Source organism: Chelonia mydas, chromosome 5, assembly GCF_015237465.2.
Source record: "Chelonia mydas isolate rCheMyd1 chromosome 5, rCheMyd1.pri.v2, whole genome shotgun sequence".
Taxonomy (NCBI): Eukaryota; Metazoa; Chordata; order Testudines; family Cheloniidae; genus Chelonia; species Chelonia mydas.
Window position 1 is genome coordinate 89,210,509 of NC_051245.2, and position 6,000 is coordinate 89,216,508.

General features: G+C 41.0%; 1 protein-coding gene across 5 annotated transcripts in view; it reads right to left on the reverse strand.

Annotated features, from left to right (window-relative positions):
• The window catches only part of NTRK2 (neurotrophic receptor tyrosine kinase 2), a 265,674-nt gene extending 265,064 nt beyond the window's left edge, over positions 1–610 (reverse strand). Inside the window, exons 1-2 of one of the 5 annotated variants that reach the window (XM_037901775.2) lie at positions 411–457; positions 26–250 (exon numbers count right to left, since the gene is read on the reverse strand). The gene's annotated coding sequence lies outside the window, so the exon portion shown is untranslated. Of the gene's footprint in view, positions 1–25 lie in introns of all 5 variants that reach the window. The other 4 variants (XM_043546801.1, XM_037901776.2, XM_037901777.2 and 1 more) reach the window with 4 other exon arrangements.
• Between the last annotated feature and the right edge of the window lie 5,390 nt (positions 611–6,000).

Sequence of the window (6,000 nt, forward strand, 5' to 3'; positions counted from 1 at the left end):
GGGGGCGAGTGGCTCATGCTCCTACCTGCGGGGGCGCTGCCTGCTCCGGCCGCTGCTGCCTGGGGGAGAGGAATCGGCGCGCTGCTGCTGCCGGGGCGCTCGGGGCTCCTGGCTCTGCCCTTTACGCACAGTCTCCTTCCTCCAGTGGATAATAAAGCAGCCCAGCTCCTGCTCGAGCCCAAGCTCAGGAGCTGCTGGCAAAGTGACGTGGGGCTGACGCAGAGAGGGGCAGAAACTCCATAAAATGAGCCTGAAATCCAAAAAAAAAAAAAAGAAGAAGAAGAAGAAGACAAAAGCAACCAGGGGCGAGGGAGGGATGGAGGGGAGGGGAGAGAGAGGAGGGTGCCTAGAACAAGATGCCAATAGGCAGGCTGGAGTCTATGCACACACAAACAATCACACACACACACCAGAGAGAGGTCAACCATCAGCACGGTCCCTCTTCTGAACCCTCCGGTCTTTGCTGTGTATGAAATCAAAGCCTGATTCTCGGAACACCAGCAACGCATCCTTCCCATCCCCAGAAAGACACACACAGACGTGATGTGCATGGGAAAGGGAGCCTTTTTCGCCACAGCGTAGGGCTGGCTCCCCGTTGCATTGGTTTGTCTGGATACTTTCTAAGATCAGCATTAGGGCTTTGTACATAGATCGCTCAGCACGGGCTTTCTGTGTCCGACTCACTGGGCATAATAACTAGTTAAGAAACCCTTTTGGACAGCTCAGCGTATTGGTTTCTCCCCTTGCTTTTTGTTAGTCCCGCACAGTGTCATGTACATTCCGTGCGCTTGCAACATTGCGTTATAGTCACTGGAGAAATATACCGCTTTTCCACCAGCTCTTCCAGCCTAGGGGGTACCTATTAGGCTAATGTAGAATACGCGTTATAGATTTGCACATCTCCACTTTCTAGGGGCATATATGCAGATAATACACAAACCTATGCAAAGAGAAAGATTGTTTTTAAAAAGAATGTGAACTTTTATGATCGTATAATAAAATGTAATCGTTTTAAGAGCTCAGGTATGTGATGAATGAGCGACATTAAAATGCCTTGTCTGGGAATTTGCCTTTTCATTAGTGGCTCTGTCGGATTTTTTTTCCGCAGTAATTTGAAAGAAACGGGAAAATCCACCGCAGTGCCTCAGACTTCAGCGAGCTCTGGCGCCACCGCGTGTTCACAACCTGAACACCACAAGCAAAAGAAAATGCGCCCGGAGTCTGCGTGCGGTTTACTACTAATCTTTCCGTGCACGTCCTTTTCTGCTTCCTCTGGGCTCTGCACTACACCGTGCTTCTGATGGTCTTAAAGGGAATTCAGAATTGTGTTACCTGCTTTATTATCGTTTCCCTTTAATGCCGAAATGGAAATAGGGATTAGACGTTCTAATTTATGTGAACAAATAGGAGATGTGTGCACACAAATTAGGTCTCTGTGCAGGCAGACAGGCACTTAACACCTGTGCACACAAATATCTGATTTGCATACGCACCTCAGTGATTTGCACATATAAATTAAGTGCAGTGGCACATACCTAACTTTGAAAATCTGGTCCAATATGACTAATCCTGTTGTTACCTCCTCTTCAACACTGGTCTCCTTCAGCCAAGCTCCATTGAAATACATTGACAAAGGCCCCTGAATTCATTGCATTGCCTTTAATTGAATTTCTCCTAACTTGGTGTCTAAGCAGTTTGGTACACGGATTTTATGCCATTTTGGAAAAAAAAAACTGTCGAAGGCCCTATTTTGTCTTAATTTTATATTAACCGAGGATTTTTATATAACCAGCTCAGGACTTCACTATAGAATTAAAAAGGTAGCAGATAGGTTGCAGTGGCATTGTTCCTTTTTTTTTTTTTTTTTGTTTGTTTGTAATGTATCAAGTGGCAATCATAAATGTTTAGAAAGCACTTGGCATAGCACTTTTATTAATTGCATGAGCACTCAACTCTGTGTAAATCTGCCCAGGCTTCAGAAAACATCTAATTCTCACTGGGCATGCTCAAAGATTTGGCACTTCCATACAAAAATCCTGTCATCTTATTAGCATAGTCACAGCCATGCTATTAACACTAACTAGTAATATTATACCTCTCTTTAATGGGATGACTGAAGATAAAATAAATAGGCATAATTGGAAATATTGCCAACAATGTTATCTGGTTAAATTAAATTTCTTTTGAATGTGTGTAAAGGTTATAAAATTGTTATCCAGATATAAATCTCCCATCAAGAGTACATCCCCATTCTTGCCATGTGCTGAAGTATGACATGGCAAACATGGTAACTATCCTTAAAAGGGGGAACAAAGAAGACCCAGGGACCAGTCAGCCTAACTTCAATACCTGAAAAGGTACTGGAACTAATTATTAAGAAATCAGTTTGTAAACACATAGAGCATAATAGGGTAAGGATTAGCCAACACGGATTTGTCAAGAACAATATCATGCCAAACCAACCTAATTTCATTCTTTGAGAGAGTTACGGGCCTAGGAGATGCGGGGAAGCTGTAGATGTGATATATCTTGATTTTAGTAAGGCTTTTGACAAGGTGCCATGTGACATTCTCATAAGCAAACTAGGGGAATATGGTCTAGATTAAATTAGTATATGGTGGATACATAACTGGTTGAGAGACCATACTTAAAAAGTAGTTATGAATGGACAAGATTAGAATTCAAAATGACTTTGAGATTGGAGAATTGGCCCGAAATCAGCAAGGTGTAATTCAATAAAGACAAGTACTTCACTTAGGAAGGAAAAATCAAATGCAGAACTTCAAAATGGGGAATAACTGGTGAGGTGGTCATACTGCGGGAAAGGATCTGGGGGTTATAGTGGATCACAAATTGCATATGAGTCAACAATGTGAGGCAGTTGAAAAAAAAGGCTAATATTCTGAGGTGTATTAACAGGAATGTTTTATATAAAACAAGGGAGGTAATTGTCCCATTCTACTCAGCACTGATGAGGCCACAGCTGGAATACTGTGTCCAATTCTAGATGCCACATTTTTAGGAAAGATGTGAACAAACTGGAGAGAGTCAAGAGGAGAGCAACAGAAATGATAAAAGTGTTAGAAAACCTGACCTATGAGGAAAAGTTAAAACAACTGGGCATGTTTAGTCTTGATAAAAAAGAAGAGGAGTGGGAGGTGGAGATTCTGATAACAGTCTTCAAAAATGTTAAGGGCTGTTAGAAAGAAGAGTCTGATTGATTATTCTTCATGTCCGCTGAAGGTAGGACAAGAAGAAAATGAATTAATCTGCAGCAAGGCAAATTTAGGTTAGATATTAGGAAAAATTTTCTAACTATCAGAGTAGTTAAGCAATGGAATAGGCAATCCTCTGTCAGGGATGGTCTAGATTTACTTGGTCCTGCCTCAGCATAGGGGGATGGACTTGATTATATTTTTATGATTCCTATGCTTGGTGACAATTATCTAGGTGCACAGAGCCAAATGAATTTTTAGCTGTCCCTGATTTCTTGTTTTCTGCAGATAAGAATTTTTTGGGGCCTAATTCTTCTCTCACACTAGTTTTATGCCAGTCTAATACTATCAATTTACATCAGTGTAAATGATAGTGTAAATAAGGCTTGGTGGTCCCAAATTATGAGTACTTTCATAAGTACTTTTAAAAAAAATCCCAGTGTATATCTGGGAGGGAAATTATTTATTATTTGTATTACCATAGTGCCCAAGAGTGCTAGTCATGGACCAGGACCCCATTATGCTATGTGTTGTACAAATACAGAACAAAAAGATGGTCCCTGACTCTAGAAATTTGCAATCTAAGTATAAAACAAGAGACAACAGATGGATATAGACAGACAGGGGAGTACAAGGAAACAATAATACAGTACTGATCAGCATGATAGGCAGTGGTATCTGCATACCAACATGAATGGAACAATTATTAAAGTATTGTAGAAGTACCCAAAATAAGGATATGTGTAGATCTAACAGATACCTTTGGTAGCATGATTATGAAAAAACCCACTTAGCTGACTATTAAGAAGAAAGGATTGTTCTGCCACCTCTCTGATCCGTTCAGCACAGTTGTGGCTCACACACATGATCTCAAGGCAGGAAAAAGCACCGAAACCGCAACACTCCCCTATACCAGTTGCCTGCCTCCTATCTGTTCCAGTTGCTGTTTTATCGTCATGGTATTGCTAATCACTTTTGGGGGGAAAGAACAGCTAGACTTGAGTGGATGAGACTAAATGGTATTGATGATGTTAATTCTAGGTCTATAAAAGATTGCTGTTTTATATTGGTGCTCTAGTTTTTGCCTTATAAACAGGTGCTCATTTATGAGGCAACACAGTCTTCTATTGTTTTTAAAGCGAGGGGGGGGAAATAGCAGCTTAAATGTCTCCTAAGAGAATGTCTCTTAAGAGACATGCTAAAGAAGGCAGGATCAAGGGAGCAATTTTTGCTTGGGGAGAAAGGAATGAAAAGAGGCAGAACTCCATCCACATCAATAACATCCCTCCAGACCCAACAGTTTCCTAGTAATGTCATGGAGGCAAATTTGACTCTCCTGAGCATCAAGATGGGAAATCTACACTTCAGATAAGTGAAAGCGTGACTTTTTGGACCACTACTTAACAGCTACATATAAGGGCACCAGAGCACATCCATCTTGTTACATTGCAGGCAAAATCTGAACACAGTGAAAGTCCTAAATGTTCTCTTGAAATTACAGGCCTCAGAGATTTAGATTGATCACTAAGGCATTAACTTGTGCCCCCACAAATAAATGATCTTTTCATTATAACACAGAAATTGTAGAAAATATCAGAAGAAATCAAATATACAATTGTGGGAGCTTCCTGACAGTACTGAAAAAGAATCTTTTTCTTAAAAGAACAATAGTCAAAATGTTCATACCTGACATGTCTGAGCAACTGCACCTGCCATTAAAGTTAATGAGAGTTCTAGGACCAGAGCACCTCTAAATATCAGGCCACTTTTATTTAGGTTCCTAAATATGGAATCATCCAGCAGGAAGCTGGGAAATGTAGGTAGGAGGGGGAGTCCTGGCTCTGTCTTTGGTTTTGCACATGAGAGGAGTACAGTGCACTATCCAAAAGGATGGGTGCAGAACGTTCACTGTCCTTGGGCACTGGGAAGATAGTCGTGAGCAAAATTCTTCCCCCAATTCCCAACACAGGCTAGAGGCTTAATTACACAATCTGGGTCTTGTTATTCCAAATGTTCCATTTATTCACCGGTTTGTCTAGCTATTTCATCATTGCTGATTTTTCAGATTTTCTGAATAGAAGCATTTTCTTCGTCTGTTTCAAATCACATTCTTCATGCTTATTTCCCAAGGAGCAAAGCTGAAGCCTGCCATCTTGTGCTCAAGAAAGTTAACACTCTTTAAAAAAATAATATTTTTTTATTTGGAAGGGAGGAAAGATAGATTATCTGCTGCCCCCTTCCTGTCATCCCAAAATAACTGCATCTATTATGTCCCTACTAAAGAAAGAATGAAATGAGAGCCTAAGGAAATCACAACCAAAATTTATTGGATATTGCACTTTCTTCTTGAACCTTCCTCCTTAATACATTTAAATGCTCCAGTACCCACGGCATATTTTACATTCGCACCAGGCTTCAATGTGATGAAATTTCAGAGGAGGTCCCAATGATGTAATGAAAGAGTGGCACATAATCTAGTCACTCGGCCCATAATCTGGGTCTGTCTGGTGGGGAGATGTATTAATCATAGGTTCCTGGTAATCTTCTACTATATTTGTTTGCAATGTGCTATAAGAGCTGTTGCTTCTCCTCAGTAGACATGCTGTAGGGGGCTTTTTTCTCTCTGCACCAAAACCTAAACCTTTTGCAAGAGCTAAAGGGAAGAGAGGGGAGCACAGCTCCCTCTTCTCTTCTAAAAATATATAGAGAACACCTCTCTTCTCGCTGGCTGGCATTCACCAGTGTTTTGAACAGTCTGCTGTTTGCAGCCAACTAAACAATGGGT